This window comes from Elephantulus edwardii, unplaced genomic scaffold, assembly GCF_000299155.1.
Source record: "Elephantulus edwardii isolate Elephantulus edwardi_28Jun2011 unplaced genomic scaffold, EleEdw1.0 scaffold00061, whole genome shotgun sequence".
Lineage (NCBI taxonomy): Eukaryota > Metazoa > Chordata > Mammalia > Macroscelidea > Macroscelididae > Elephantulus > Elephantulus edwardii.
Genome location: NW_006399811.1, coordinates 14774652 through 14787488, shown reverse-complemented (window position 1 = coordinate 14787488; position 12837 = coordinate 14774652).

Sequence of the window (12837 nt, the reverse complement as noted above, 5' to 3'; positions counted from 1 at the left end):
CTCCTAACTTTTAACCTGCTGATAATATTTTTCTTTTTTAAAAGCTGATTTGCCCATGTGGCTTATGAATACCTTTGTCATTTGGAAGAAGCAAAGAGGTAAAGACTGGCTGGCTAGAGAGAAAGTTGGGAAAAAGGAGCTGACATGGTGTGGCTGCTGCTAAAACTTTCTGAGCATGTTGTGTGACTGGAAGGCTGACAGTTGAAGGGACAAATATAGATGGGGTATTCATAGGAACAAGCAGTCTTGATGGCAGTTTATCATGAAATTCTGATAGGCATTATGCATTTTTTAGTATACATAATGTTTTATAGTTGGAAGCAGGAGTGGCATCCACTTCCACAATAGCTTGCCTCTGGAAACACTATGAACCTGGAAAAAGGATGAAAGTTATACAGGAAGTGTTCAGGACTTTCGTTTATAGGGTCGCTATGAGTCTCCTACGACTCGAGGACACTGAACAACAACAACATCTAAACTCCAGTTTCCCTGGAGTCTAAGCTCATTTATCCAACGATCTAATAGAAATCTCCATTTAAATGGATAATTAAAAAGGATATTCTGCCAACCCAAAGGCACTTGGCTTGAGTTCACCAACTGCTCCACTGAAGAAAGATGAAAAAATTTTTCTTCTGTGTGACTTGCTGCCTCTGAAAACCTGCCGGAGTGTCCAACTTATAATGGTACATAAGAACACCACAGTGCATTTGGGGCTCCTGATATTTTGCCTCGCTGTGGGCTTGGTTTTAGGTTCCCTCTCTATAACACTGCTACCTTGAGGTCGTACATTTGACCCCAGACTTTGTATTTTCAGCTTCGTATTTTCATGTGAAAGCTGGATGGTGAATGAGGACTGTGGTGGGGTTGAAGAATATGGAATATATCACAAACTAACTGGAGAACCTTGGAAGAGGTACAACCAGGATGTTCCTTAAAAGTGAAGATGGCTAAAGGATATGAACATGTACGGCTAAGCACAATTGATAACAGTGCATCTAAACTCCAAAATCAATCTCCATAATAGTCTATGTGTTTCCTACTGCCAAAGGGACCCTTTAGAGTAGTGAGAAAAGATCTTCATCCTGAAACCCACAGCGTCCCTTTTCAGCAGGAAGTAGCTAAGAGAATATGCCATCCCCTTTTCCTTATGAATCAGGGTGAAGTCTCTCTCAGGGACAAGTGATAGGGAATGGCAAAGGACACACTGACAAAGGAGATTAATCAGAACTAGCTTTGACAAGCACTGTGGCAATGGGACAATTAAAACAGACATTCGGGGCGGGGGGAAAGAAGAACGAACTGGAGAGGAGGGTAGGGAAAACAGTGCAACAATGAATGAATGAGAACCCAAAATCTCTGTAAATGTTCATTAAAACTAATAAAATTTAATAATAATTAAAAAAAAGTGAAGATGGCAAGACATCGTCTTACATACACTTGATATGTTATGAGGAAGAACTTCAATAAAGAGGAATATCATGCATGCTAAATTAGACAGCCATGGGAAAAACAGGAAGACATTTGACAAGATGAACTGACCACAAAGGGAGGCAACATAGAAAGCATAGTGTAGATGGGGCAGGACCGGCTCTGCCTCCTTCTGTTGTGCATGGTGTCGAAACTGACCTACTGGTACCTAACAACAAAGATCCCCTTTCTCACACTCTTCGTCATCCTTTCAGTTTCACTGTCCAAACATTTAGACTTATTCTTTTTTCTTCTCTTTCTCTGACAGCAAATACTGTTGCCTGAGAGTCATGGGGTGATACAAGTGTTAGCACACTTGTCCAACACAGACAGGTTGGAGGCTCAAGTCCACCTGGAGGTGCCCTGAAGACAGGTTTGACAGTTTACTTTGGAAATCTCTATGGAACACAGTTGTCCTCTGACACATGTGGGAGCACTCTAAGTTGCAGCGGACTTAAGGGAATGTGTAATTCTATCTCCAGATAATAAGAATTTGACCCCTTATCATGTTCATTATAGTCACCTTGGTCCAAGCAAGTCCATTTTATGCATGGATTATTGTAATAGTCTCTCCAATTTTGCGCTGTCTTACTTTAAATTTTCTTAACATAATGGTTACACTAATCCTATAATACACTTGCTCAGATTGAATTACCATTCATTACAAAAGCTCCCAAAGGCATTCTGTCTCCTCTGAGTAAAAGCCCACCAGCCTCTCACTTCTTTTATCTCAGTCTTCCTTCTTGCCCAGCCCCAGATCAGTGCATGCTAATCCCCCTGCTTGGGATGTGTTCTCTCCGGCTAGACACACAGTTCATCCTTCTCCATGTTCTACTTTTCCTCTACAGCACCTTCTACTATCTAATGAGCATAATGTTTGTGTGATACCATGTTGTCCTTGTTAGGTGTCATGGAGTTGTCTCTGACTCTCAGTGATCCTATGTACAACAGAAAAAACCACCCTGCCTTGTACTATGCTATCTACACAATTTCTACTGTACATAAAACCATTGCTACAGTCACTGTGTCAATCCATCTATTGGAGGCCTTCCTTACTTTTATTGATCCTCTGCATTTCCAAGCATGACGACCCCTTCAAGGACTTTAATGACCAATCAGTCATTCCAGATAAGATGCCCAGATTCTGTGAGACTGAGTCTCACCATACTTGCTTTGAAGAAATATTCTGGTTGCATGCACTTCTTCCACAAAAGAATTTCCTCCCACCTTTGGTAGTCCATGAGATATTCTATATTCTTCATTACCACAAATGAAAGGCATCAATTCGTCAGTATTCCTTATTCATTTTTCAGTCTTCACATGCAAATGAAGTAACAGAATATACAATAGTTTGGGCTATGTACACCATAGCTTTTATAATGTGATTGAATGCCCAAAGTCTGAGTCTGAAGTCATGGGTTCAAGGCTAAGCTGTGCCATCTACCAGGCTGTGGAGATATAATCTATTGATAGTTTTTCTCACCCGTAAAATGGAGATAAAAATAGCAGGACCCACTTTATCAGGCTGTTGAAGGATTAAACATTTAAAGTGCTTACAGCAGCACCTGGAACATACTAAATGCTGCATAGTTAGCTAACACTGTTATATATAAATTACATTCTGTCTCCTCTTAGAAAAGGTAAACTATAGAGCAGAGATTTTTGTTTATTTTGTACACAGCTCTATCTCCATAGGAGATACAGGACATAGGACAGTGCCTCACACAGATATTCTCGATGTATATTTGCAGAATTCTAGATCACAATAGTGTCTCAAAAAGTCCTGGTGACATAGTTGTTAAATGCCATTGAGTCAAGTATGATTCATAGTGATTCTATGAACAACACATCTGAACCCTGTCCTATCCTGAGCCATCTTATCATTGCCACTGTCAAGGATCAATGTTTGAATCTATCCCGTTGAGAGTCTTCCTATCCCTCACAACCCTCCACATTTCCAAGCATGATGTCCCTTTCCAAGGAATAGCCTCTCCTAACAGCATGCCCAAAGTATATGAAGCTTCACTATCCTTGCCTCTAAGTAGCACTCTGGCTGCACTTTCATGAAGACATATCTTCTTGTTCTTTTGACAGTTCATGGGATATTCAGTATTCTTCTCCAACAGCAGAGCTCAAAGGCATCTTTTTTTTTTCTTTAGTCATCTCTTATTCATTGTTCAGCTCTCAGATGCATATCAAGTTATTGAAAAGACTGTAGGATGAATCAGGCACACCTTAGTCTTCACATATATCATTGCTCTGCAATAATCTGGAGATGCCCCTGACTATAGACTTTCTCAGTGCAATGCATACACTAATCTCTTTACTACTGGTACCAAGGGTGTTGATTGTGGATCTAAATAAGGTGAAGTTGCTGAATTTTTCAATCCTTTTTCCATCTACCATAATGTTACCTTTCACTCTAGTGACAATCTAGTGGTGACAACTGTTTTCTTGATATTGAGATAAAATCCACATTGAAGGCTATATTATTTGATCTTCTACAACAAGTACTTCAAGTCATCCTCATTTTTAACAAGTAAGTTTGTGCCATCTGCCTGTGTTAGTTGTTGGTGTGTCTTCTTCCAATCTTAATGCCGCATTCTTCTTCATGGAGTCCAGATTCTTGAATCATTTTCTCCGCATATAGACTAACTAGGTATGGAGAAAGGATACAACTTTGACACATACCTTTCTTAATTTTAAACCATGTAGTGTTCCCTTTCTCCTTAAAACACTCCATGGTTCAAAGAATAATGGTGGCCTAGTGGCAAGAAGCTGCACTGCAATCCCAGAGGCGCACGGTTCGAATCCACCAGACACTCTGTCAAGGAAGGAGGGACAATTTCCTCCTGTACCAGTCAGATCTGATTTGATGGTACACACACACACACACACACACACACACACACAAAAAAAAAAAAAAAAAAAAAATTTAAAAAAAACAAAAAAAAAACACTCCATGGTTCAAAATCAGGAAAGGAGTGTTCTGTCTCCATATCTTTTCAATCTGTATGCAGATCATTCAGAAGGCTGGGTTTTATGAGGAGGAGTATGGCATCAGGTTTGGAGGAAGACTCAGCAACAATCTATGATATGCAGATGACACAACCCTCCTTGCTGAAACTGAGGAGAACCAGAAGCACTTGATGCACAAGGTCAAGGACTGCAATCTTCAATATGGATTGAAGCTCAACATCAAGAAGACAAAGATTGTCACCACTGGGCCAATTGTCAGCACCATGATAGATGGAGAAGAAATTGAGCTTGTTTACAATTTCAGCTTTCTTGACTCCATAATAAACACTCTTGGCACCAGCAGTCAGAAAATCAAAAGATTAATTACATTGGGAAAATCTGCTGCTAGAAACTTCTCCAGAGTACTGAGAAACAACGATGTCAGTCTAGAGACTAAGGTGAACCTCATCCAGGTCATGGTCTTCACAATTACTTGCTATGCATCAGAGAGCAGGACAATGACTAAGGATGACAGAAGAATTGATCAATGCCTTTGAGTTGTGGTGCTGGAGAAGAGTATTGAACATACTATGAACCACCAAGAGAATAAACAGATCTGTCTTTAAGAGGGTAAAACCAAGTTTCTCCTTGGTGACAGCTTCTTGCCACTAGGCCACTAGAGCTCCCCTAATAGCCTTTTTTGTCTAGGTATAGGTTTCATTTCAGCACAACGAAATATTCTGAGATTCCCATCCTTTTCAATATTAGCCACAATTTGGGGTGATCCACAGAGTTAAATGCTTTTGCATAATCAATAAATCACAAATAGATATTCTTCTTCAGGAGTGTTCTTCCCTTTTTATTCTCCAATTCTAGCTCTCTGCACATTCTGTTATAGTATTTTGCCTTGTCTTCCTGAGTTGCCCTTTGAAATATTCTGTTCAGTTCTTTGGTCAGCATCTCTTCCCTTCCTTTTGGCTTCTCCATTCTCTAATGTGATAATGCATGGGGTTGCCATACTGAGGGGGGAGGAGTGAAAAGGGAGAAGCAGCTGATATGACCACTGTCACTAGCTCAGGCTTGTGTCAAAATGCCCTTCGTCCAAGTTATGCAGTTGTTGTTGTTGGGTGCCGTTGAGTCTGAACCAACCCATAGCTGACCCTACAGTGGGTTTTCAGAGGCTGTAAATTGCACAGGAGGGGACTGCTTATCCTTCTCCCGTGGAGCAGCTGGTGGAGTTGAACTGCATGCCCTCAGGATTGCAGTGCAGCTTCTTATCCCTAGGCCACCAGAGTGTTGATGTTTATGTTCTGTTGTGTTTTACTAAAAATAAAAGTGAGTCTAGCACCAAGTCCTGGCTATAAAGCCAGGGTGTGTGGCCTTGCTAAAATGCCAGGTTTTGTGTCTCTGCTGTCCAGACTTCTGTGTCTTTACAGACTTCACGTTGTATAGCTTGCTCTTAGGGAGGACTTAGGCCACTGGGCAACTCACAACTCCTCCTGGATTGCAATTCCAAAAGGATGGTGGTGAGTAGAGTTCTGTCTTGAGAAAGAGATCTCTAAGAACTGAGTTTGGCCCCTTAATTTCTGAAATTTAAGAAGTTCTTTGAAGAAGCTAACAAAGCTACTGCCCAGGCAAGACATTCAGTTCCTTCCCAGTGATGAGCCCCGGGCATACATTCACTCTTCCCTGTGATTCGCAGCCTTGGGCCACATTCCCTGGGTGCTGCACCCCTCAGAGGTGAGCACACTCAAGTTCACCTGGCTAGACTGTGGGTGAGGTGTCAGCCTTCCAAGGGAAGTACAGTCATGATCACACCCTAATGATGGAAAAACCTACAGAATGACATCAAGGAAGCAACTGCTCTGTTTTATCCTGGCTAAAGTAAATCTAGTCACCACACTGAGGCAGACTGGCCGTGTGAGGTAATGGTGTTCACTGACTGGCCCCTTCCAAGACTTGGCCTTCATTTTTAATTTGTAATCTGTAATTATACATAATTTATGTCCTTAAAATAAATATAATCCCCTCTTGTCTAGAACAAGCCCTCCCCAAATTTGCCAATTTGCCCAGGTTATACTAAAGCTTGTCTAGTAGTTCATATACTTCCCCCACTGGGAGTTCTGGTGGCGTAGCCCATAGGGAATCGCACTGGGAATCCAACGGTGGCCTGTCTCTGACGGTTTAAATCCAGTAGCGGCTCCTCCCATGTGATTTACAGTCTGAAGTCTGCTGGGGCGTCAGCTATGAGTCAGTTCTGACTTGATGGCAATGAATTTGACTTTTTATTTTACCCCATTTATCTTACTGACCCAGATCCCTTCACAGAAAATATAAACAAACTCAATTGCTTTATGAGAGAGAAATTTCCATGACTCTGTAGTACATTCTTCCCTGATGTTTTACTCTCTTTATAGGCCCGTCTCCTGTTTGACTGAAGGTTGATCCCTGGGTATAGATAGGTTCAGCTCAATGCTTGATTTGAAGGGTGTCTAATGTCTACAGTTCTGAGAACTTGCACTAATCTCTAGCAGTCCAGTAAGAGTGGTTTTTATTATGTGTTTTTAATTTTGTTTTACCTTTTCCTCTCACTGTCTGTCCAGGACCTTGTACTGTGATTCTGAGCCACATCAGTCGGGTGACCTGTTTTTTGTTATCAGCCTGAAGTATCTAACTGTTCCAAAAAATGAGGAAATGCTCAAAGAATGATGGAGGCCTATCCAAAGACCACAGAGGCCAACCTGCAAGGACACATAGTAGACACTTAAGCCTTATAGTAAATATAGAGAACAATGTATTGTAACTCAGTAAATAATACAGGAATGAAAGAATCTGAAAGAATATAATTAAATACATAAATGTTGTCGCTGTTGTTGTTAGTTGCCATTGAGTCAAGCTCACACCATAGGGACCCTATGAACAACAGATCTGAACCCAGTGCTATCCTGTGTCATCCCCACACTTCCTGGCACACTGAGAGCCCACTGGAGCAGTCACTGGTTATTCTGGTTGACCTCACAGCCTCATGTCAATGGCTAAATATGGAAAGAATAATAGAATTAGAAAAATCACCATTTGATAACAATTATCAAATATTGTGCTCGCTGTTATATGCTACTGACTCAGCACAGACTCACAGCTGACCCTCAAGTGGGTTTTCAGAGGCTCTAATTTGCAGGCAGTAATGGAATTGTCCATTCCCCTGAGGAGCAGCTGGTGGATTTGAACTTCCTGCCTTTGGGTTGGAAGCACAGTTTTATTATCTATAGATACTAACTATAGCCTCCCAACACACTACTATCAATTTTGACTTGTAGCAACCACAAAGGATAGAGTAATACTGTCCTATAAGGCTGTGAATCATTGTGGAAGCAAGCCCCATGTCTTTCTCCCTTAGATCATCTGATGGAATTGAACCACTGACCCTGTCAGGCCCGTTATGGGTACTAAACTGGGAAATGAAGTGTATGAGTAGTTGTTCTTGTTTGCCGTTGAGTTGGAACTGACCCAGAGCTGATCCTCCAGAGGGTTTTCAGAGGCAGTCAATTGGGTGGGAGGAGATTGCCAATCCTTCTCCTGTGAAGTAGCAGGTGGATTCAAACCAGTGCCTTTAGCATGCAACACAGCTTCTTACCACTAGGCTTCCAGAGCTATAAAGGCTCAGACAAGTTCCTCAGAAGATAGATAGTAATTACCAAAATAAAAAGAATAACTTCACATTGGAGAAAGCAGAAAGACAGTACCTAATCAAATGAGAAAAGTTAACATTGCTGTTAATGGGGTGTGTGTCTTGTGATTTGATATGAGAAGAATTCACCATTACTTATGTGGCATCACGGCCACCCTAACCTGGGTCCAGTCATGAGAAAGCATCTGTCAAGCCCATGCCGAGTCTACGAAACAGTTGCCCATGTTCTCCAAAATGTCAGTGTCATGAAATACAAAGACTCAGGGGCTGTGAAGATTAAATTCAAGAGCCAGGATCTCAGAGTCTCTTTTGCTAGAAAGATCAACACTAATGGACACGTGGTGTATTAGTGTTCTCAGGCTGTAACCAATTACCTCAAACTTAGTGGCTTAAAACAATACTAATTATAGCACCGTAGCTGAGATGTCTAACAGGAATATTAATGAACTTAAACTTAAGGTGTTAGCAGAGCTTCCTGCCTGGAGGTTGGGCAAGAATCCATTTCCTTGCCTCTTCCATCTTCCAGAATCTGCCCGCTTTTCTGACTTCCGGCTACTCTTCCTCCATCTTCAAGGAGCAATGGCTTCACATATCCTGTCACTTGACCTTGCTCTTCTGTGCTTTTGTGGTGACATTGAAATAAGTTTGATTAATCCAGACTACACTTCCTATTCCATTATCCATCGGGTTTTTGAAAGTTCATTTTTTCAGAAGTGGATGTCAGAGTCCTGCTTCTCAGTCTGTCTTAGTCTGAAAGCTCCACTGAAACCTGACCACCCTGGGAGATCCTGCTGGTATTTGAGATACTAGTGGCCTAGCTTTCAGCATCATGGCAAAACACACACCACCAGCGTATGGAAAACAGACAGATAAGTGGTGGCAGAATCCCAGAACATTTAATTGTGCTCATGTGAAACCTATAGATAAACTAAGAAGCTGTTTTCCAAACAGAATAAAAGGACACTTGGTATGTCCCGTCAAGATGACCATGACTCAAAACGACCCTATGCACAACAGCTCTGAATCTTGCACTACCCTGAGCCAATCTCACTATCTCTGACACACCTACCCTAATTACCAAAGTTATTGTGTCAATCCATTGCATCCGGGGTCTTCCTCTCCTGCACTGACCCTCGACCCTTCCAAACATGATATCCTTCTCCAAAGGCTGGCCCCTCCTGGCTACATGCCCAAAGTATGTGAGACAGAATCTCAAAGTCCTTGCCTCTAAGGAGTAGATTGGTTTTACCCTCCCCCGGACAGTCTTGTTAGTTCTCTTGGCAGTCCATGGTATGTTCCATACTCTTTTCCAGCACCACAACTCAAAGGCACCAATTCTTCTGTCATCCTCAGTCACTGTCCAGCTTTCTGATGCATAGCAGGTAACTGTGAAGACCATGGCCTGGATCAGGCACACTGTAGTCTACAGACTGACATTCTTGCTCTTCAGTACTCTGGAAAGGTCCCTGACAGCAGAGTTGCCTAATGCAATTCGTATTTTGATTTCCTGACTGCTGGTGCCAAGGGCTTAATTATAGAACTGAGCAAACTGAAGTTGTTAACAATCTCAATCTCTTCTCCATCTATCATGGTGCTGCCAATTGGACCAGTGGTGAGAATCTTCATTTTCTTGATATTTAGCTTCAATCCATATTGTAGCCTATAGTCCCTGACCCTCTACAACGAATGCTTCAGGTCCTCCTCAGTTTCAGCAAGCAAGGTTGTGTAATCTGCATAACACAGGTCGTTGATGAGTCTTCCTCCAATCCTGATGCCACATTCATCCTCATAAAATCCAGCCTCTCAAATTATCAATTCTGCATACAGATTGAAAAGGTATGGAGACAGTCTGCCTCCCTGACACACTCCTTTTCTGATTTTGAAGCATGCAGTGTTTCCTTGCTCCGTTCTGGTGACTGCCTCCTGGTCCAAGCACAGGTTTTGCGTGAGCAAATCAAGTGTTCTAGGATTCCCATTCTTTTCAAGGTTAGCCACAATTTGTTGTGATCCATGCAGTCAAATGCCTTTGCATAGTTAATGAAATACAGACAGACTTTCCTCTGATACTCTCTGCTTTCAGCCAAGATCCATCTGACACTGGCAACAATGTCCCTCAGGAAAGTTGTGTGTCAGGGTTGTATCCTTTCTCCATACCTATTCAATCTGTATACTGAGCAAATAATTTGAGAATTACATGAAGAAGAATGTGTCATCAAGTTTAGAGAAACACTCACTAGCAAGCTGGGTTATGCACGTAACACAACTTTGCTTACAGAATGTAATGAAGACTTGAAGGATTTACTGCAGAATGTCAGCCGTCAAGTTGGATTACATCTCAATATCAAGTAAACAAAAATCCTCACCAGTGGACCAAAAGTCTTTATTCACTATTCAACTTTCAGACTCATGGGAAATAATCCAAAAGACTCTGGCTTGGATCAGGCTCATCTTAGTCTTTAAAGTGACATCCTTACTCTTTAGTACTTTGGAGAGGTCCTTGACAGCAGATTTCCCCAATGAAACATGCCTTTTGATTTCTTGACTGCAGCTACCATAGGTTTTTACTGTGAATCCAAGTAAAGAGAAGTCTTGGAAAACTTTAATTTTTTTTCTCTTTCGTGACATTGCCTTTTGCAAGTAAATTGTTGCTGAAGATTATTTTAAAAAGGCTAGAGCAGTATATCCACAGGGAACTGCCAGTAATTCAAGCTGGATTCAGAGGCCATGACACAAAAGGTATCATTGCTAATGTCAGATGGATCTTGGCTGAAAGCAGAGAATATAAAAAAATATATTTACTCGTGTTTTATTAACTAAGTGAAGGTATTTGATTGTGTGAATAATAACAAATTATGGTTAATTTTGAGAAGAATTAAAATCCCAGAACACTTAAATGTGCTTTTGCAAAACCTATACCTATACCAAGAAGCAGTCATTTGAACAAAACAAAGAAACACTGCAAAGTTTAAAATCAGGAAAAATGTATGTCCAGGTTGTATCATTTCTCCATACCCATTTGAATTTGTATAGTGAGCAAATAACTTGAGAAGCTTGACTACATGAAGAAGAGTGTGACATCAGGATTGGAGGGAGACTCACCAACAACTTGAGTTATGCAGATAATACAAGCTTGCTTTCAATAAGTGAAAAGGTGGAGAGAAACTAAGAAAACAGGTGATAAATAATATACACTGCATTGAAACAGATGAGAGAAAGAACTGTTTAAAAGGAATATATGATTAGGTATTATTTGCATGACACCAGTACAGAATAAGAGCTGCATAGTAAAGTGGACTGGAGGGAGGGGAAATTGTACAACAATGAAAGAATTTTTTTTCAAAGAGAAAAGTGAATGGGGGCGGGGGGAAAGCGTGGGCAGGGAGGAAAATGTGCAAAAATGAATGAATGGAAATCTAAGTTCTCTATAAACCTTCATTAAAATCTCAATTATAAAAAGAAAAAATCTTTAACAACATGTTAAACAGGAGATTTATTCCCAATAGAAATTCTTTTCACACTACAAATAAAATTTTATTCAAGTTAAAAAAAAAAGAAAAAATAAAAAGGGCCTGAAGCACTTATTACAGAGGATCAAAGGCTACAGTCTTCAATATAAATTACATCTCAACACAAAGAAAACAAAAATCTCCACCACTGTGCCAATAAGACCATATCATGATTGTTGTTGTGTTAAATGCCATTGAGTCGTTGGTGACACATAGCAACTCTAAGAACGAAAGACCTGAGCCATTTCAGAAGTGGATGCCACTCCTGCTTTAAAGCTTGTTTTAATTGGGGAGTTCCACCAAACATTGCCCACCATGGGTAACCATTATCACACTTGGCACATCAGTGTCACAGTGTTTAGCACCACAGCAACCACGAGTTTCCTCTGTACAGCAATGCACAGACCAGTGCTGTACCACTTAGAAGAAAGTTTGCCCAAAACCAATTAAAACCAAGCCGGTGGGCTGCAGATTAAAATCACGCACCTTGGACAGTAGCATCACTTACTGCCCTCTAGGCCAACATAGCCCTATGTTGTCGTCGTTATTGTTATTAAGTGCCGTCGAGTCATTGATGACTTATAGCGATCCTTGGGCTTGGCAGATATCCCTGGTATCATGATAGATGGAGAAAAGATTGAAGTTGTGAAGGATTTAATATATTTGTATACATAACCAACACAAGTGGTAAAAGCAATCAAGAAATCGAAAGCTACGTTGCTCCGGGAAAAGTTGCTGTCATGGACCTCTCCAAAGTACTAGAGAGCAATAGTATCAAAGACTAAGGTGAGCCTGATCTAAGTTGTAGCATTTTCAAGTGCTGCTTCTGCATCTGAAAGTTGCATCTGGAAGACAAATCAATGCCTCTGAATTGTGTTGGAGAAGAATACGGACTAGCCCATGACCTGCCTAAAGAACACACACTTGAGAAAGTGTAGCCAGAGTGCTCTCCAGAGCAAAGATGATAACACTTTGTCTCATGAACTTCAAGTACATTGTCAGGAAGTGCCAGTCCTTGGAATAAGACATGCTGCTGGGAAAGATGGAGCATTAGAGACTGAAAGGAAGACCCTCAACAAAATGGTTTGACACAGTGACTGCAGCAATGGATTGAAGCATATAAAAATTGTGGGTATGCATGCATATTATTCAAAATGGGTGACCATGGAGGACATTATGCTGAGTGAGGTATCTCAGTCACAAAGGGACAAATGCTAT